The sequence below is a fragment of the Schistocerca piceifrons genome, chromosome 1 (genome assembly GCF_021461385.2).
Source record: "Schistocerca piceifrons isolate TAMUIC-IGC-003096 chromosome 1, iqSchPice1.1, whole genome shotgun sequence".
In the NCBI taxonomy this organism is placed as follows: Eukaryota; Metazoa; Arthropoda; class Insecta; order Orthoptera; family Acrididae; genus Schistocerca; species Schistocerca piceifrons.
In genome coordinates this window covers 1088937701-1088959709 of record NC_060138.1, presented here as the reverse complement: position 1 = coordinate 1088959709, position 22009 = coordinate 1088937701, and the positions used below count along the sequence as shown (strand labels likewise).

Here is a 22009-nt window from a genome sequence, read left to right as displayed (position 1 = left end):
ACCGAGGCACACAGGGCCAACACCCGGCATCATGGTGTGGGGAGCGATCTCCTACACTGGCCGTACACCACTGGTGATCGTCGAGGGGACACTGAATAGTGCACGGTACATCCAAACCGTCATCGAACCCATCGTTCTACCATTCCTAGACCGGCAAAGGAACTTGCTGTTCCAACAGGACAATGCACGTCCGCATGTATCGCGTGCCACCCAACGTGCTCTAGAAGGTGTAAGTCAACTACCCTGGCCAGCAAGATCTCTGGATCTGTCCCCCATTGAGCATGTTTGGGACTGGATGAAGCGTCGTCTCACGCGGTCTGCACATCCAGCACGAATGCTGGTCCAACTGAGGCGCCAGGTGGAAATGGCATGGCAAGCCGTTCCACAGGACTACATCCAGCATCTCTACGATCGTCTCCATGGGAGAATAGCAGCCTGCATTGCTGCGAAAGGTGGATATACACTGTACTAGTGCCGACATTGTGCATGCTCTGTTGCCTGTGTCTATGTGCCTGTGGTTCTGTCAGTGTGATCATGTGATGTATCTGACCCCAGGAATGTGTCAATAAAGTTTCCCCTTCCTGGGACCACGAATTCACGGTGTTCTTATTTCAATTTCCAGGAGTGTATTTTGAAAGAATTCTGCTGATCTTTGCAGAAATAGGTCCGGCATATGGCAGGTATGCCACCTTCTTCGCCTCCTCTGGCTTCTCTTCTGTACCCTGTGGTTGGCTGGTAGCATGAAGTGCCCTTTGAATGTCTGTGGAGGAGTATCCATTTCTGCTGAACACCAGCTGTAGATGTTCTATCTCTGGGCCAGACTTTCCGTATCCGACAGAGCCTGAGCCCTGTGAACTAATGTTTTCAAGACTCCATTCTTCTGTGCCCGGTGGTGGCAGCTACTGGCTTGAAGGTGTAAGTCAGTGTGGGTGGGCTTACAGTACACACTGTGCACAAGCATGCCATCTGCCTTCCTCTTGACCTGGACATCCAAGAATGGGAGTTGTCCATCCTCCTCTAGCTCCATAGTAAATTTTATACTTGGGTGGCGTGAATTTAGGAAAGTGTCATCAACATACCTAAGAAAGCACTTGGGTTGGTAAGTGGCGGATGCAAGTGCCTCCTCTTCGTACCTTTCCATGAAAAGGTTGGCTACCACTGGTGATAAATGGCTACCCATTGCCACTCCTTCCATTTGCTCATAAACTTGACCCCCATTAAGAAAGTATGTTGAGGTCAGTACATGCCTGAATAGGTCGAGCAGGGCACCATTGAACTTCTCTCCAATGATATTGAGTGAATCGGTGAGTGGCACTCGTGTGAAGAGCGACACCACATTGAAACTGACCGTGATGTTAGAGTCCATGGTGTGTAGCTGCCTTAGCTACACACCGAGTTCCAAATGTGGTGTGCACATTTGCCCACATATGGTGCCGATATCTTCTTCAGGTATTGTGCAGTGAGGTGTGTCGCTGCGTCGATGTTACTGACAATAGGTCGAAGAGGGACCCCCTCCTTGTGGACCTTGGGGAGTCCATAGAGTCTGTGTGGTACAGGTGCTTTGGGATGAAGCTTCTTGATGACCTGTTCAGGTCGACCTGTCTCCTTCAGCAACTTCCGGGTCTTCTTGTCCACCTTGTCAGTGGGGTCGCCATCTAGTGGTTTGTAAGCAGTGCCTTCCAGAAGTTGTTGCACCTTCCTATCATACTCCAACTTGTTTAAGATGGCTGTGGAGTTACCCTTATCAGCAGGCAGAACTACAATGTTGTCATCCTCCCGTAGCTGCCTGAGTGCCACCCTCTCCTCACTTGAGATGTTAGATTTGGGGGTCTTCGTCCTGGTGAGTGACCTGCAGGTCTCCCTGTGGATCTCTTCAGACACGTTGGAAGGTAGCTTGTTGATGACTTGCTCAACTGAACTGATGAAGGCTGCAACAGGTACGCTTCTGGGAGTCACTGCAAAATTGAGGCCCTTGCTGAGTGCTTTTGAGGTGGCCTCATCGAGCTGTTTGTTGCTCAGGTTGGCCACTGTCCATGTGCCCCATCCTGTTGTACCTTCTTGTTAAGGCGCTCAAACTTGGCCTGTTGATATGCTGTTGATTTCCTCATGGTGCATTCAGCCAAGGACCAGGAGGCACCATCAACCTGGTCCCAGTCTTCTCGGGTCAGGGTAGCTGCTACGTAAAGGTGGAGATACAGCAAATCCCTGGATGTGACATCTAGGCAGTGCATGTCACACACTCTTTCTCTTACCAGCACGAGGCTGGCTCGGTGTTTGATTCTGTTCACTGTTCTGGTCTTAACATGATGCTTGACCCTGGCAAAGACAGGAACTACATCCCCCTCTCAGCATCTCAGAAGGAAACTGAGGAACTCAGCATCCTCCCCTTCCTCTGTCGAAGCTTATCCAGCTTCTTGATATTAAGGTACATCTCCTCCCCCTAGAGGCTTCTGATGTAACTCTTCAGGCTTTCCTGGTGAGATCTTGACACGGGGAATAATCGGGCCCACTGCTGGATGTTTGTGTCGCTCTGGCACAATATTTCGGTTGGAGGATCTTGTCCAGTATTTATGTCCAGAGGGTGCTGGGTGATCTCTTTGCCATCCGCACCCGCCTGGCACAGCTTGTAAGGTGTTGTCTCTTCCCCGGTGCTACCTCGGACGTCCAAGCCAGCGTGGAGTCCAGCTCTGGAACTTATCAGGGCCCAACGAAAGGAACCAAGAAGCTCCTCAAGAGGTAGTAACATTGCAGGAGCAGCGCCAGGCAGGCGCGGACCGCGAATGCAACTCCCGACAGCTGCCACGACAACAGATGGTGGATGAGGCAGGTGCGGACGTCCGTGAGAGCACCAGGGAAGGGTAAAAACCTCAGGAGCAGCATCAGGCGGGCGTGGACCACGAATGTAATGCCCTACACAGAACGGGCCTCAGAAAGCTGCCACAGATGGCAACCAAGTCGGTACGGACATCCAAGTGTGCACCGGGGAAGAGACAACACGTTACAAGCAGTGCCAGGCGGGCATGGATGGCAAAGAGAGCACCCAGCGCCCTCTGGGCTTAAATACTGGACAAAATCCTCCAATACGGCAGTCTCAGGTAGCACCTGAAGAAGGCAACGAGTTACGTAGCTGAAATATTGTGCCAGAGAGACACAAACATCCGGCAGTAGACCCGATTATTCCACATGTCAAGATCTCTCCGAGAAAGCCTGAAGAGTTACAAGAAAGAAAATGCTGTGCTGTGAAAATGTGCAGTTTCATTGTCTTTCTCCTTGTACTCTGTTTCTACCATGATAGCTTAAATTGAATGGGTAAATTGGTAGGGACCATTAGTATACAAGGTATGAGAGAGACCTCTCCAAGTGCTGAATCTGTGAGGTCCGTAAATTCAGTTACATTATTTCACATACTTTGATTCTGCAAATGGGGACCCTTAGAAAGTTTTGGATGGTTGAGATTGCTTAGTTACTAACCATAAAGATGACATGTTGAGTTTCAGAGAGGCTCAATGAAAAGACACCACACATTTGTTTTCAGCAAAGTTTTCTCCACAAAACAAAACACACACACATTCATTCACACAAGCAGGCACAGCTCATGCACACATGACCATCATCCCGAGCATCTGGGCCAGAGGTAGAAATGGCCGTCAAGCATATGAGTGAGGTGTGTTTGTTTGTGTGAATGAATGTGTGTGTGTTTCCTTTTCTGAAGAAGGCTTTGGCTGAAAGCTAATGTGTAAGTGTCATTTTGTTGTGCCTATCTACAACTCAGCGTGTCACCTTTACAGTGAATAGAAATCTATCACTTCCTTGTACTGTTGATATTCCAACCTGGAGTTTTCATTGTCAGATTGGGTAATAATATTCTAATCAGAAGCTGGTAAGCTTTCCTAAAATACAGATTTCTGTTAAAACTGACTGCAAGGAAGAAAACAAAACAGTACATTGTTGTGCATTCAATTTTGTTCCTAAAATTATATATACAGAGAAACAAAATGTGTGGTAGAAACAATTTATACTATGGTTTACATTCCCTGCCATCATAGTTAAAACCAAACGTCAGAAACAAAAATTAAAGTGCACATTTTCATATCACAGTACAGCACAGCGTTTCCTTTCTCATAGTTGTTTTTAAAAGAAATCCCATACATTGTTGTTTAAAAAAATGCATAGCCTTTGTCTGCCCAAATATTTATTAGTGAAGTGAAGCTCTGTGTTCTGGCCCTGGTGGGTTAATTGGGGTTGATGAAATGTGGTCCTCTGCCAATTGCACCATTTGGATGTGGGGGCCATAGGGTCGGCACACTGCGACGTAACGTGCTCTTTCGCACATCGATGGTGGTTCTGCAACATAAATTGTCCACCTACCTTGATACTGCTACAGATCTGCACTTGGAACTCCTGAGTGCAGCTACTTAAGAGATCTCAGAATAGCAGTGTTGAAGAAACTGAGATTTCATAGCTACACGTCGAAGGCCGCTATAAGTACAAAAAGCTGAAAATAGTCTTGTGAACTCTAAAGAATAAATCGGAAATGGGTTTCTGTTCAAATTTCTAAGTTCAAAGGTCCTTTTAAACTTGCATTAGGATTTTTTTTATTGCTATTAAGCAAGATCATCAGCCCACATGTGTTCAAATCATTAAAGTTCCTGTTCACAGTCCTTGTCGCACTTAAACAGCCAGAACTTTTCCTATCCAGTTCCAAAATCATTTATGAGAGTACCACAGTCAATAAACTGCTATTTACTTTTGCACTCAGCATTCAGTGGTTGTCTTTAAATAAAGTTTTTGCTTGCCATAAATATTTGGTAAAAAAAATTTACTTAGTATCGCCTCGCTTTTAGTTCAAAGTTCACACATATGATTTTCTCCAGAACAAAATATCTATCAACTAACTCTTAAAATTTCACAAATAGTTAGTGGTAAACACCAGCTATCTTTATCACTGTACCGAAATGCGGAAGTCACAGTATCACTTCATTTTACACATAAGGCATTCGGACACTTTCAGCATGACCGGCTCCTCCTTCTTCTCTCTGCCTCTACAAGCCCCCTCTCTCATGCATTAGGTGGCAAACCATCTCACTTCTTATTGGCTGTACAGAATTACGGCCAATCAGAACTGACTTTCAGGATGCGGTTCATGCCAAAATCTAGCAAGAACCAACCATTGCTCATTGACATCATTAAATAAGCAACTCAAACTTTCTTGTTAAACAAATAAAATGAAATAAACCTTAAGCCTACTTTACATCTATATAGTTACGAATGTTCTGGCTGTCTCTTACATATTCAGACGTGCTTGGATATCCGTCATCCAGTAGTAGGGGAACCACTGGTGGATTCATTCCTATGATACAAAACTGGAACACTTGCAAGTTCCTATAGAGAATTACAACTGAAAATTTAATATTGGTGAATGTCCCACATACACCCACACAAGTACTCTCTTTCACACTCACCCTAACACAAAACATAAATATTTACTTGAAATTCTTTAAGTTATTACTACAGCAAAATTATGAAAGGTTTTCTAAAATGAGAACTTTCCAAATTTGAATCTAAACACTGAAGGTGTTATCATATCTTTTCAAATAGTCACAGTTGGTGAACTATTAACATATATATATATATATATATATACTATCCAATCTCCTGGTTTCCCACCTCCGGAAAGGCAACTCACTCACCCTTCACAACCTTTCCAGCAAACCTCAACCTCCTCTCATTGCACACAAACCCAGTCTCTCCCATCTACTCAATCTCCCACTTCCAGCTCCACTCCCTCCAAAACCTCAAAATTCCAATCAACGCAATCTGGAACCACAACACCCCAATTCAGTAGTTAACCTTTCCTCCAAACCTCTCTCCCAATCCGAAACCTCTGTCCTATCCAAAGGCCTCACCTTCAGCCCCACTCCCAGATTTAACCAAACAGCCCTCGTCAAAGATTTACTGTCCTACACCCGTACTCTCTGCTGGAAATATCACTTTGCCACAAAGAAAAATGATCCTAATCCTACTCCTAATGATCCAACTCCCCAAGACACTATCCAAATTGAACCATGCCTGGAACAGTTCCGTCCTCCGTCACAGTGGGACCCACCTCCTCTTCCTCAAAATCACCCTCTCCTAACCTTCCAGGAATTTCTGACTTCCAGCCTTGCCTCTCAATCCTTCTTAAAAAACCTTAATCCTACTCCCAACATCACCACTGCTGAAGCCCAGGCTATCCGTGATCTGAAGGCTGACCGATCCATCGTCATTATTCCGGCGGACAAGGGTTCCACAACTGTGGTACTTGATCGTCGGGAGTATGTGGCTGAGGGACTGCGTCAGCTTTCAGACAACACTACTTACAAAGTTTGCCAAGGCAATCCCATTCCTGATGTCCAGGCGGAGCTTCAAGGAATCCTCAGAACCTTAGGCCCCCTACAAAACCTTTCACCCGACTCCATCAACCTCCTGACCCCACCAACACCCCGCACCCCTACCTTCTACCTTCTTCCCAAAATTCACAAACCCAATCATCCCGGCCGTCCCATTGTAGCTGGTTACCAAGCCCCCACCGAACGCATCTCTGCCTACGTAGATCAACACCTTCAACCCATTACATGCAGTCTCCCATCCTTCATCAAAGACACCAACCACTTTCTCAAACGCCTGGAATCCCTACCCAGTCTGTTACCCCCGGAAACCATCCTTGTAACCATTGATGCCACTTCCTTATACACAAATATTCCGCATGTCCAGGGCCTCGCTGCGATGGAGCACTTCCTTTCACGCCGATCACCTGCCGCCCTACCTAAAACCTCTTTCCTCATTACCTTAGCCAGCTTCATCCTGACCCACAACTTCTTCACTTTTGAAGGCCAGACATACCAACAATTAAAGGGAACAGCCATGGGTACCAGGATGGCCCCCTCGTATGCCAACCTATTCATGGGTCGCTTAGAGGAAGCCTTCCTGGTTACCCAGGCCTGCCAACCCGAAGTTTGGTACAGATTTATTGATGACATTTTCGTGATCTGGACTCACAGTGAAGAAGAACTCCAGAATTTCCTCTCCAACCTTAACTCCTTTGGTTCCATCAGATTCACCTGGTCCTACTCCAAATCCCATGCCACTTTCCTTGACGTTGACCTCCACCTGTCCAATGGCCAGCTTCACACGTCCGTCCACATTAAACCCACCAACAAGCAACAGTACCTCCATTATGACAGCTGCCACCCATTCCACATCAAACGGTCCCTTCCCTACAGCCTGGGTCTTCGTGGCAAACGAATCTGCTCCAGTCCGGAATCCTTGAACCATTACACCAACAACCTGAAAACAGCTTTTGCATCCCGTAACTACCCTCCCGACCTGGTACAGAAGCAAATAACCAGAGCCACATCCTCATCTCCTCAAACCCGGAACCTTCCACAGAAGAACCCCAAAAGTGCCCCACTTGTGACAGGATACTTTCCGGGACTGGATCAGATTCTGAATGTGGCTCTCCAGCAGGGATACGACTTCCTCAAATCCTGCCCTGAAATGAGATCCATCCTTCATGAAATCCTCCCCACTCCACCAAGAGTGTCTTTCCGCCGTCCACCTAACCTTCGCAACCTCTTAGTTCATCCCTATGAAATCCCCAAACCACCTTCCCTACCCTCTGGCTCCTACCCCTGTAACCGCCCCCGGTGTAAAACCTGTCCCATGCACCCTCCCACCACCACCTATTCCAGTCCTGTAACCCGGAAGGTGTACACGATCAAAGGCAGAGCCACGTGTGAAAGCACCCACGTGATTTACCAACTGACCTGCCTACACTGTGAAGCGTTCTATGTGGGAATGACCAGCAACAAACTGTCCATTCGCATGAATGGACACAGGCAGACAGTGTTTGTTGGTAATGAGGATCACCCTGTGGCTAAACATGCCTTGGTGCACGGCCAGCACATCTTGGCACAGTGTTACACTGTCCGGGTTATCTGGATACTTCCCACTAACACCAACCTGTCAGAACTCCGGAGATGGGAACTTGCCCTTCAGCATATCCTTTCTTCTCGCTATCCGCCAGGCCTCAATCTCCGCTAATTTCTAATTTCAATTTGCCACCGCTCATACCTCACCTGTCTTTCAACTTCATCTTTGCCTCTGTACATCCGCCCCGACTGACATCTCTGCCCAAACTCTTTGCCTTTACAAATGTCTGCTTGTGTCTGTGTATGTGTGGATGGATATGTGTGTGTGTGCGAGTGTATACCTGTCCTTTTTTCCCCCTAAGGTAAGTCTTTCCTCTCCCGGGATTGGAATGACTCCTTACCCTCTCCCTTAAAACCCATATCCTTTTGTCTTTCCTTCTCCTTCCCTCTTTCCTGACGAGGCAACCATTGGTTGCGAAAGCTAGAATTTTGTGTGTATGTTTGTGTTTGTTTGTGTGTCTGTCGACCTGCCAGCGCTTTTGTTTGGTAAGTTTCATCATCTTTCTTTTTAGATATATATATATATATATATATATATATATATTGATGTAGTTTTCCTTTACACAACAGAAGGTTATGTACCCGATATGAAGTTCCTCAGGCTATTTCTAGATCAGTTATTAATTTTTATAGTTCCAGAGAATGTAACTACTCTGTAAGCGCCTTTCCACTACATTCACACAATGCAGTCACGCTATATGGTCATGACGCATGTCTGCAGGACACAGATCGCCTGTTGCAGATCATATAAGATTCTGACTGCTTACACTGGAGCCCACATACATTCATACAAAAAAGCTTTAATAGACAAATTGGCGATTGTGCCCTAGCTGTGACGCCTCAACACTGCTCTCCTCGTTATTGTTAGCTTGAATGATTTGAGTATTTTGTAAAAATTTGAAGTAAATTGGTCAAGAACTTTTTGAGATCTATTTCATTCATATTCTATATAATTTATTGTAACAGCAATTCTATATCTTCAAAATGTGCAAAGTCACAATATGGAGTGCACCTTTGTGTCCTGACACAATTCCCAAAAAAAAACCTTAAGAACAATCTGAATAGTGAAAACAGATATGGAAGTTGAATAAAGGTAGAAATGCATTGTCTTTCATGAGATGTAAATGAACTAGTCTGCCTCTTCGGTTTCTCCATTCTTGGAACAAATAAGGGCTAAAGTTTGATAAACCAGAAAGTTTGATGTATTTAGAGACTTACTGATAACTTGAATTTGGCAAAGATAGTGAAGGAATCAACCATTCCAACATTATATTCTCAGAAATGAGAAATTTGATAGTAATCCATCTGAATGAACAGTGCCTTTCAAATACTCTATCACAATTCTAAATAAATGGGAAGTGCTCGATCGCAGCGAGGCCCTGGACGTGCGGGATATTTGTGTATAAGGAAGTGGCATCAATGGTTACAAGGATAGTTTCTGGGGGTAACAGATTGGGTAAGGACTCCAGGCGTTCAAGAAAGTGGTTGGTGTCTTTGATGAAGGATGGGAGACTGCATGTAATGAGTTGAAGGTGTTGATCTACGTAGGCAGAGATACGTTCTGTGGGGGCTTGGTAACCAGCTACAATGGGGTGGCCAGGATGATTGGGTTTGTGAATTTTAGGAAGAAGGTAGAAGGTAGGGGTGCGGGGTGTCGGTGGGGTCAGGAGGTTGATGGAGTCAGGTGAAAGGTTTTGTAGGGGGCCTAAGGTTCTAAGGATTCCTTGAAGCTCCGCCTGGACATCAGGAATGGGATTACCTTGGCAAACTTTGTATGTGGTGTTGTCTGAAAGCTGACGCAGTCCCTCAGCCACATACTCCCAATGATCAAGTACCACGGTCGTGGAATCCTTGTCCGCCGGAAGAATGACGATGGATCGGTCAGCCTTCAGATCACGGATAGCCTGGGCTTCAGCAGTGGTGATGTTGGGAGTAGGATTAAGGTTTTTTAAGAAGGATTGAGAGGCAAGACTGGAAGTGAGAAATTCCTGGAAGGTTTGGAGAGGGTGATTTTGAGGAAGAAGAGGTGGGTCCCGCTATGTCGGAGGACGGAACTGTTCCAGGCAGGGTTCAATTTGGATAGTGTCTTGGGGAGTTGGATCATTAGGAGTAGGATTAGGATCATTTTTCTTCGTGGCAAAGTGATATTTCCAGCAGAGAGTACGAGTGTAGGACAGTAAATCTTTGACGAGGGCTGTTTGGTTGAATCTGGGAATGGGGCTGAAGGTGAGACCTTTGGATAGGACAGAGGTTTCGGATTCGGAGAGAGGTTTGGAGGAAAGGTTAACTACTGAATTAGGGTGCTGTGGTTCCACATTGTGTTGATTGGAATTTTGAGGTTTTGGAGGGAGTTGAGCTGGAAGTGGGAGATTGAGTAGATGGGAGAGACTGGGTTTGTGTGCAATGAGAGGAGGTTGAGGTTTGCTGGAAAGGTTGTGAAGGGAGAGTGAGTTGCCTTTCCGGAGGTGGGAAACCAGGAGATTGGATAGTTTTTTGAGGTGAAGGGTGGCATGCTGTTCTAATTTGCGGTTGGCCTGTAGGAGGATGCTCTGAACAGCCGGTGTGGATGTGGGAGAGGAAAGATTGAGGACTTTTATTAAGGATAGGAGTTGACGGGTGTGTTCATTGGCTGAGTTTATGTGTAGGAGAAGGATTAGGTGGGTGAGGGCAATGGATTGTTCAGTTTGGAACTGGTATAGGGACTGATGGAAAGAAGGGTTGAAGCCAGAGATGGGAACTTTAAGTGTGAGGCCTTTGGGGGTAATGCCAAATGTCAGACAAGCCTGAGAAAATAAAATATGCGAGCGTAATCTGGCTAGGGTGAAGGTATGTTTGCGGAGGGAATGTAAATAAAACTTAATGGGGTCGTTGTGGGGGTGTTGTGAGGGTGACATGGTATTAGAAGGTGGAAAGTGTAACATGAGGCTGAAATGAAAATGAAAATAAAATATATGGGGAGAGATAAAAGTGAACTAGAAAGTAACCGGAGATCTGGTGTGAAAAAAGGCGAAAAAGTGTTGGTTAAAGCTGGGCTATGTTGATCCTGCGGTGAACTTGGGTTGATAGACAATGATGTGCACGAAGGTTAGGTGGTTGTGTTGCCGCCAAAACACGTTAAAGGATGGAGAAATTAGGGAAAATTTCGAAAAAACTGCATGTAAATGTATTAAAAGGAGTGGTTTTGTGGTGGCAGATTATAAAAATGAGGCTAACAATTGTCTGGCGCAGAAATAATGACGTTAAAACCTGTGGGAAGCGTCTAAAAATTATCAGTGATGTGGGACAAACGGAAATGGAAATAACGCGAAAGTTATCAGAACTAGCCAAAATGGTTGTTAAATAGGTGAAAGGAACTGTTTGTGAACCAGAAACGGTGGATTTCATAGCAGTGGTAGTGTTGAAAGCGGAAAAAAAATTTTTTTGGTTATGGTTTGGAAGTGGGTGACGTATTATTGAGTAAATATAGGCGGGATAAAATTGTCTAGTAGATTACGGTAAAAAGGAGAAGGTGAATACAAAGTGAAACAACTGGCAAAAACAGAAAGAGAAAATAAGACGACAGAAAAGATTTCGAAATGCAACAGTGACAATAACAAACATAATTGTTGGGTTCAAATTAATGATATGAATATAATAGAGGGAAACATTTCATGTGCGAAAAATATATCTAAAAACAAAGATGATGTGACTTACCAAACGAAAGCGCTGGCACGTCGATAGACACACAAACAAACACAAATATACACACAAAATTCTAGCTTTCGCAACCAACGGTTAGGCCCCCTACAAAACCTTTCACCTGACTCCATCAACCTCCTGATCCCACCAACACCCCGCACCCCTACCTTCTACCTTCCTCCTAAAATTCACAAACCCAGTCATCCCGGCCGCCCTATTGTAGCTGGTTACCAAGCCCCCACAGAACGTATCTCTGCCTACGTAGATCAACACCTTCAACCCATTATATGCAGTCTCCCATCCTTCATCAAAGACACCAACCACTTTCTCGAACACCTGGAATCCTTACCCAATCTGTTACCCCCGGAAACCATCCTTGTAACCATTGATGCCACTTCCTTATACACAAATATCTCGCACGTCCATGGCCTCGCTGCGATGGAGCACTTCCTTTCACGCCGATCACCTGCCACCCTACCTAAAACCTCTTTCCTCATTACCTTAGCCAGCTTCATCCTGACCCACAACTTCTTCACTTTTGAAGGCCAGACATACCAACAATTAAAGGGAACAGCCATGGGTACCAGGATGGCCCCCTCGTACGCCAAGCTATTCATGGGTCGCTTAGAGGAAGCCTTCTTGGTTACCCAGGCCTGACAACCCAAAGTTTGGTACACATTTATTGATGACATCTTCATGATCTGGACTCACAGTGAAGAAGAACTCCAGAATTTCCTCTCCAACCTCAACTCCTTTGGTTCCATCAGATTCACCTGGTCCTACTACAAATCCCATGCCACTTTCCTTGACGTTGACCTCCACCTGTCCAATGGCCAGCTCCATACGTCTGTCCACATCAAACCCACCAACAAGCAACAGTACCCCCATTATGACAGCTGCCACCCATTCCACATCAAACGGTCCCTTCCCTACAGCCTAGGTCTTTGTGGCAAATGAATCTGCTCCAGTCCAGAATCCCTGAACCATTACACCAACAACCTGACAACAGGTTTCTTATCCCGCAACTACCCTCCCGACCTGGTACAGAAGCAAATAACCAGAGCCACTTCCTCATCCTCTCAAACCCAGAAACTCTCACAGAAGAACCACAAAAGTGCCCCATTTGTGACAGGATACTTTCCGGGACTGGATCAGATTCTGAATGTGGCTCTCCAGCAGGGATACGACTTCCTCAAATCCTGCCCTGAAATGAGATCCATCCTTCATGAAATCCTCCCCACTCCACCAAGAGTGTCTTTCCGCCGTCCACCTAACCTTCATAACCTCTTAGTTCATCCCTATGAAATCCCCAAACCTTCTTCCCTACCCTCTGGCTCCTACCCTTGTAACCGCCCCCGGTGTAAAACTTGTCCCATAACCCTCCCACCACCATCTTCTCCAGTCCTGTAACCCCGAAGGTGTACACGATCAAAGGAAGAGCCACGTGTGAAAGCACCCACGTGATTTACCAACTGACTTGCCTACACTGTGACACATTCTATGTGGGAATGACCAGCAACAAACTATCCATTCACATGAATGGACACAGGCAGACAGTGTTTGTTGGTAATGAGGATCACCCTGTGGCTAAACATGCCTTGGTGCACGGCCAGCACATCTTGGCACAGTGTTACACCGTCCTGGTTATCTGGATACTTCCCACTAACACCAACCCTTCTGAACTCCGGAGATGGGAACTTGCTCTTCAATATATCCTCTCTTCCCGTTATCCACCAGGCCTCAATCTCCACTAATTTGAAGTTGCCGCCACTCATACCTCACCTGTCATTCAACAACATCGTTGCCTCTGCACTTCCGCATCGACTGACATCTCTGCTTAAACTCTTTGCCTTTTAATATGTCTGCTTGTGTCTGTATATGTGTGGATGGATATGTGTGTGCGTGCGAGTGTATACCCGTCCTTTTTTCCCTCTAAGGTAAGTCTTTCCGCTCCCGGGATTGGAATGACTCCTTACCCTCTCCTTTAAAACCCACATCCTTTCGTCTTTCCCTCTCCTTCCCTCTTTCCTGACGAAGCAACCGTTGGTTGCGAAAGCTAGAATTTTTTGTGTATATTTGTGTTTGTTTGTGTGTCTATCGACGTACCAGCGCTTTTATTTGGTAAGTCACATCATCTTTGTTTTTAGATATATTTTTCCCACGTGGAATGTTTCCCTCTATTATATTCAAGTTATTGATCTGATTCAAGAGTCTGGTTTCTGGCTAAAGTTGTTGATTTCACCAGAGCAAGTGGGAGGTCAGCAGTGTCGATGAACAACAACAAGGGTTCGAACTTTAATAGTGGCAACTATTTATTTACAGCTTGTACAAAATTGATATGTGTTTCATAGTTTTATTGATCTTCAAAGTAGTCACCAGCATTGTGTATAACCCGTTGCCAGTGATGTGGAAGTTGTAGGATACTCTCAGCAGTGCCAGTTGTGTTGACAGTTTGAGCAGTGCGGTGTATTGCCTGATGAATCTGTAGCAGTTCTGAAGCGAATGCCATGACGTGTTTCCTTCAATTTAGAAATCAAGTTGAACTCACGAGGGCTTAAGCCAGGGGAGTGCAGTGTTTCGTATAGCACTTAGGAGCCCCATCAGTCAAACAAATCAGTAACAACTTGCACTGTATGTCCTTGAGCATTGTCGTGCAAAGTGATAGTCATGTCCTGCAGAAAGTGTCATCATTTCTGTCTCTAAGCTGGTTGTAGGTTGTATCCCAAAAATGAACAGCATAGAGACAGAAGTGATTACTGGTTACCTTCCAGGAACTCCTTACCTTCACTTGGCCTCACCATCCTTCCCCAGGTCCCTCTGTGAGAACACTAACCTTCTGGCAGAAGAACGTACACCCCACACTACCTGATAACGGATCCTGACCAAATAATACAACCTGCAGGCAAATGCTTGCACATTGTCGTAATTAGTCACTGTGACTACCTGGCAGAAGGCCTCTGCCAGGTTTACACTGCATTCCAGTGATTCATATTAAATTTTTAACAATATCGTGACAACTTTACCACCAAGAAAGCTATATCTGGCTGAATCCTCTGTGAAAGGTAAAGGACTCTGCTTATAAACTCAAGATCTAGGAGATTTTTAACTTCATCATTACACTTCTCAGCAAAGAAATTTGGTTTCATTTCGATTGGGGTCTTGGCTCCTTTAGCATTTTGAAGTTTGAATCTGTCAAGTAGTTGGTTAATATATTCCCTCGGAAAAACACAAATTGTTCCATCTTTGCAGTTTTCAAATTTCACTCCTAGCATGTGTGAAATTATGTGCATGTTCTTGATTTCAAAGCAGTTTTCCAGAAGAATTTTCATCTTTTGGCTCATCTCTTCATTCTGTGCAAATATATGTATGTCAACTACATGTACTGACAGAATACCTTTCTCTTCCTTTGCACTAATAATTGTACCCACTTGGATCTATATCATTATGAATAAATCCCTGTGTTTTAGTGACTTAATTAAATGATCATTCCAACATATGCCACTGCGTTTCAGTCCATATATTGTCTTGTTTAACATGCAAACAAAACTTTCTTGATCCTTCTTAATGAAACCGTCTGCTTGGAGAATATATATATGTTCCTTTAATTTGCTATGCAGATCTACATTCTTCACATCATACTTATCAATATGCCAATTTTTCTCAACACTTGCTGCTATCAGTAGATGATTTGTATAAAAATTTGTATCAGGAGTTTAAATATCATTACAGTCTACACCCTGTACTTGACTGAATCCATTTTCAACTAAACAAGCTTTAAAAAATTTTTTCCAACCAGTTGTCTTCTTTTTAAATCCCTATCTGTTCTTTACTGGAATTACATGAGATGGTACCTCAACCAATTTTAAAGCATAATGATGCTTAAAGGAATTAATTTCTTCATTTATTGCAACTATCCATTCTGCATTTTCATCAGAATTAACTGCTTCATCATGCAGTAATGGATCATCATTGTCCTTCCCTTGCACACTGTTTATTTCTGCTTCTCTGGTTTAAGCCTTCCCTTTGGAATGAAGTGTCATTGGATGACATATGCTGAAACTCACATTTTCTCTTGTTATGTTCTTTCTTTGACTGGATCAATTTTGTGCGCTTCAGCTCATTCCACGAGTTTCTGAGTACCTTCAGTTTCCCTCAGATTTTTCTCCTGGTCTGAGAAACAACAAAATTTCTGTTTAGTGTTAGAATTTTCTTTTACATTTCATATTCCCTTTTCAGTTCTTGAAAATGTTAATGCCCCTATGCACAGATAAATAAATTCTTTCTCTTTCTTATTTTCAGTTGAGTATCAGCCATTCCAAAATTCTTTGAATATACAAACCGTAGAGTCTATAACCTGTTTCATTTTGACATCCAGATCCTTTATCAATGGCCATAAAGAGAATTTCCTATAAGAATGCTGTTTTTTGCTCTTTTAGGTAATTTAGAATTATTTCTTTTTTTGGGTGTTCTGGCCCACTCTCCCTCATTAACCTATTTAAAAAATGTTCGAAAATTATTATTTATATGAACTGATCCAATCCATGCAACAACTGTGTATATGTTTGAGTCAGAAAATGTTCAGCTATGTTAACCATGAACCTAAGAGGGATTAGGACAGTTAATTCTCTTCTGTGATTTTACTAAAAAAATGTGCTCGATATTGCTTGTTTGTTGTGATAATTGTTGATTCTTCTCATTTTTGTTTTTGGCACATTAGTCTTAGTGGATAATTCCTTTCTGCAATGGCTGCAGAAAATATCTCCAGATTTTCTATCTGCATACATTAAGCAAACAATAAGTCATTGAAGGATTGTATATTGTATGTATGGAATATTCCGTTGGTTCTTGGAGGAACTTAGACACGTTAATAACTTGAATACAACATATTAATGTTTCACAATAATATTTATTAGTTTGTTATGAACTCGCTTTCAGGTTCCCAGATCATTGTCAGGTAACTTAATGTTGAACAGATAGTCCACACAACTTCAGCGAGAATTCCTAGCTGTACAAAGATATATGACATTTTATGACTATATTGATACAAAACAAAAGCATGTTGTAATACCTAAAGAGACACTGAACCAATAAATCTTACATTACAGTATATTCAAATATTAAAACTATGTGAGTGTATAAAACAGAAATGCTCTACAAGTCAGTAATGGCACAGGCTATTATGTCGTTTGGAGAAACTGATGAATGTGATGAACAGACCAAGTAAAGGGAGGGGAAGAAAGACGTCTATGAGATGTAGGTGTGGAACAGTTACAACAAGTTTATTAGCTAATGTTGAGAGGAATAATAACTGGCTGCTACTTTAATAAGGGTTAGTAGTGGAACTGTATTTGGTCATTAAGGATCAGGCCAGAATTTCTAGAAATGTTAATTGCCTGCCTTTAGTTCCTTTATGGAGAACACCACATTTCACATCACATGAATGACACTCATTCAGAGTGTGTTTAGCAAAGGCAGAATCTTTCTTTCTCAATCTCCAACTCTTTTCATACTCAGTCAGTCTAGTGCTCATGAACTAAAAACTGTAAATATAGATATGTTCAACACTAGTTGTAGGAAGCAAAATGTGTTGTACATATTAAAGAAAAGCTGTCATCTCAAGATGTGATTGCCACACAGGATGACAAGGGTAACAATGTAGTGTTACTTAATAAATAAGAATATATTAAAAAAGTGTTTACCTTCATCAACCCTGTAGAGTTACCTGTGTTATATAATGATCAAATGGTTCAAATGGCTCTGAGCACTATGGGACCTAACATCTGAGGTCATCAGTCCCCTAGAACTTAGAACTACTTAAACCTAACTAACCTAAGGACATCACACACATCCATTTCCAAGGCAGCATTCCAGAGTGAAGTGCCTAAATCCGCTCGACCACTGCGGCCAGCACCTAACGATCCCACAATGAAATATGTTGTGGAAGTGAAGAACCTTATTAAAACCTGCAAACCCATATTTACTGAGAGTGATGGCAAATACCTCACAAACATGAATCCAATAACACCCAGGTTATATGGGTTACCCAAACTTCACAAAGAAAGTGTTCCAGTAAGGCCTGTACTGTCTTCAGTTTCAGCACCTTGTCATAAATTAGCAAAAGAGTTAGATTCACTGAGTAAAGAAAAAGAAATTTCAACCAAGATTTGGAATACCCAGTTCACATGCATTAGTGAAAAACTAAAGGATGCAACCATTGCACCTAGTACAAAACTAGTCTCATTTGATGTTACCAGCCTGTTTCCTGTTGCAGAGGCAAGGGAAATTTTAACAGAATGGCTACATAAATGTGGAGAAAATCCAGTGGAGACAGAAGATACCAGGATGGCAACTGAAACATGCTTAAAACAGAAATATTTCCAGTTCCAACAATCTATTTACACTCAGTCAGATGGGTTAGCAATGGGGTCCCCACTGAGTCCCTTATTAGCTAAAATGTTAGTGAATAATTTTGAGCAAACATGTTTAGATAAAGAGCCTCTAAGTTCTAAAATACAATATTGCACTAGGTATATAGACGATGTTCTGTGCTTGTGGACAGGTACCACCAGACAATAAAATAAATTTTTTCAGCATTTGAATTCACACCCAGTAAAACCAAGTTTACAGTGGAGTTGGGAGGAGACTCAATCAACTTTTTAGACCTCATCATTGACATCAGTAACCAACAGCATTTATTTAAGCTATATAGGAAAGTAACCTCAACAGACACAGTAATACCAGCCAGTTCCCAGCATCCCATAACACATAAACATGCAGCCTTCCACTCCATGGTGCAGCACCTACTATCTGTACCCCAAACCAAACCAGATTTTGAAAATGAGTTGAAAATAATTGAAGATCTAGCACTCAGTAAAGGTTTTAGTCCCATACTGATTGACAATATACTCAGCAAAAAGAATAGACAGAGAATAACAGCTCTCCTTTATCCACCTCAGATAGCACAAAACCACACTGATAGCAAGTGGGCCCCAATGCTATATGTGGGTAGAACTTCACAGGTTCTCACCAGGAAACTAAAGTCCAGGAAGTATACTCCAGCTTTTTACACTAGGAGTACTGTTGCCCACCTTCTGTTCTGTGGCAAAAACAATATTCCACCTTTAGAACAGAGTGGAATTTATAGAATTTCGTGCAATCTGAGTGGCAAATTGTATGTAGATCAATCAAATTGGGCTATAACCACTAGACTGACTGTGCATGAAAGGAGTTGGAGGCTGAGAAAGAAAGATTCCACCTTTGCTGAACATGCTCTGAATGAAAGTCATTGATATGGTGTGAAATGTGGTGTCCTCCATAAAGGAACTAAAGGGAGAAAACTAACCTTACTTGATTCTCTGGCCATTGGTAAACACCAATCAGAGAATATTGACCTTTTCCATAATGAACAAACACAGTTCCACTACTCACCTTTCTTAAAATAGCAGCCAGTTGTTATTCCTCTCACCATTAGCTAATGAGTTTGTTATAACTGCTCCACACCCACATCCTACAGACATCTTTTTTCCCCTCCCTTTATTTGGTCTGTTCATCACATTCACCAGTGATGGCTGGGGTTATAGCAGGAAATTTAAGGGAGGGAGGCACTGCCATGAATAGTAAAATACCAGTGGTTACAAGTGTTGGAGCAGCACCTTTTTTAGGATAGGTGAGACAGAAAGGTGTCAAGTTCTACAAGAGGTTAGGATTGAAACAAATCTTCAGTTTAGGAAAGAAATTAAACAGCACAATTTTAGCTCATTGGATCACCAATCACAGCTGTCAATTATAAATTGTCACCAATCACCAGAAATTTTGTCTCCACCAAGTTGTATCTCAGTCCTAGGTAAATGCATTGATGAATTAAAGTCACCCAACCCAGTTGACATAATCTGCCTCTCTGAACACCATGTGACCACTGGTATAGGAACTAGGCCTAAGCACAATGAGAAACCCAGACAGGAGAGTACTGCAAATGTTAGAATAAGGAAAGGTTCTCATAAAAGTATAATTAAAAATAATGTAAGTATATTTCATCAAAATACTGGGAGTTTAAAGAATAAAATAGATGAGCTTTTGGTTTGTTTAGAAGATTTAGAAGCTGAGGATGAAATAGATATACTATGCCTGTCTGAGCATCACATTGTTACTGATATGGATAAGGTAAATGTAAGTGGATATAAGCTCTCTGCGCATGTAATTAGAGAAAATATGGAGAAAGGAGGAGTTGCCATATATGTCAAAAGTTATCATTGTGCAAAAAGTATAGAAACAAAAAAGTTTTGTGTAGAGAAACATACAGAAGCATGTGCCTGTGAGCTTAAATTAAATAAAGGCACACTTATAATTGTAACTGTATATAGGTCCCCATCAGGAAATTTTCATCTATTTCTGAAAAATTTGGACTCCTTGTTGTGCTATCTGTCAGACAGGGGGAAGCAAATTATTATTTGTGGGGACTTCAATGTAGATTATCTGAAAGAGGGTAATAGGAAAAATGACCTTGAAGTGTTACTCAGTTCTTTCAATTTGACACCCATTATTGATTTTTCTACTCGGGTGGTAAAGGATAGCAGCTCACTGATAGATAACTTCTTTATAGACCAAGATAAGTTTAACCAGATAAATGCTCAGCCTGTTGAGAATGGTCTTTCTGATAATGGTGCACAACTAGTTACAATATATGACATGGCTCCATTCAACAGCACTAAACAGTCCCCCAAAGTAGTACGTTCAGTCAACGATTTAACGATTGCAAATTTCAGGGAAAGCCTACAGCAGATAGACTGGGATGAGGTGTACCATGAACCTGATGCCAATTTAAAATATAATTTATTTCATGACACTTTTGTAAATGCATTTGAAAACTGCTTCCCCAAGAAAATAGTTAAATATACTCATAAGAAACCATGTAACAAACCACTGCTTACTAAGGGTATAAAAATATCTTGTAACCGGAAAAGGGAAATGTATCTGACAGCAACTATCAAACATTATAAAAACTACTGTGCTATATTAAGAAAAGTTATTTAAAAAATCCAGAAGTATGTGTATCATGTCTGAAATCAGCAACTCTGATAATAAACTTAAAACAATTTGGAATATTATTAAAAAAGAAACAGGTCAACCAAGAGCACAGGTAGACAGTATTACCATCAAATTGAATGAAAACTTTATGAACAAAAAGTCAGAAGTTGAAAATATTTTTAATAATCATTTTCTAAATGTTATCGATACAGTAGGATCCAGGTGTTCATTAGAAGATGCTAGGCTGTTAATGGAAGAGGCCATACCTATGCAATTTGATAGAATTGAAATCTCACCCACTTCTCCCTCTGAAATTAGGAAAATAATAAACTTGCTTAAAAGCAAAAACTCACATGGAATTGATGGCATTTCCAGCAAAATACTAAAAGCTTGTTCTCAACAGATAAGTAAGATTCTCAGCCACCTGTGTAATAGCTCTCTGGAACAGGGCATTTTCTCTGATAGACTGAAATATGCTATTGTTATACCTTTGCATAAAAAAGGGGATAGATCTGATGTCAACAATTACCGTCCAATTTCCCTTCTAACTGCTTTATCCAAAATTTTTGAGAAAGTAATGTATTCAAGAGTAGCTTCACATATCTGTAAAAATGAAGTACTAACAAAATGTCAGTTTGGTTTCAAGAAAGGTTTTTCAACAGAAAATGCCATATATGCTTTCACCAATCAAATTTTGAATGATCTGAATAACCGAACACCACCCATTGGGATTTTTTGTGATCTCTCAAAGGCTTTTGATTGTGTAAATCATGAAATTCTGCTAGACAAGCTCAAGTATTGTGGGATGAGTGGGACAGTGCACAAATGGTTTAATTCATATCTAACTGGAAGAGTGCAGAAAGTTGAAATAAGCAGTTCTCATAATATGCAAAGATCAGCACATTCCTCAAACTGGGGAACTATCAAGAATGGGGTTCCACAAGGGTCAGTCTTGGGCCCTTTGTTGTTCTTAATATATATTAATGACTTGCCATTCTGTATTCATGAAGAGGCAAAGTTAGTTCTCTTTGCTGATGATACAAGTATAGTAATCACACCTGACAAACAAGAATTAACTGATGAAATTGTCAATAATGTCTTTCAGAAAATTACTAAGTGGTTCCTTGTAAACGGACTCTCACTGAATTTTGATAAGACACAGTACATACAGTTCCGTACAGTAAATGGTATGACGCCATTAATAAATATAGACCTTAATCAGAAGCATATAGCTAAAGTAGAATATTCAAAAATTTTAGGTGTGTCCATTGATGAGAGATTAAATTGGAAGAAACACATTGATGATCTGCTGAAACATTTGAGTTCAGCTACTTATG

The 22009-nt window shown here is 42.2% G+C and overlaps 1 protein-coding gene across 1 annotated transcript in view; it reads left to right on the top strand.

The window, feature by feature from the left end:
• Nucleotides 1-22009, top strand: part of LOC124777829 (serine/threonine-protein phosphatase 6 regulatory ankyrin repeat subunit C-like) — a 384246-nt gene that overhangs the window by 154060 nt on the left and 208177 nt on the right. The gene's annotated exons all lie outside the window — the stretch shown is intronic.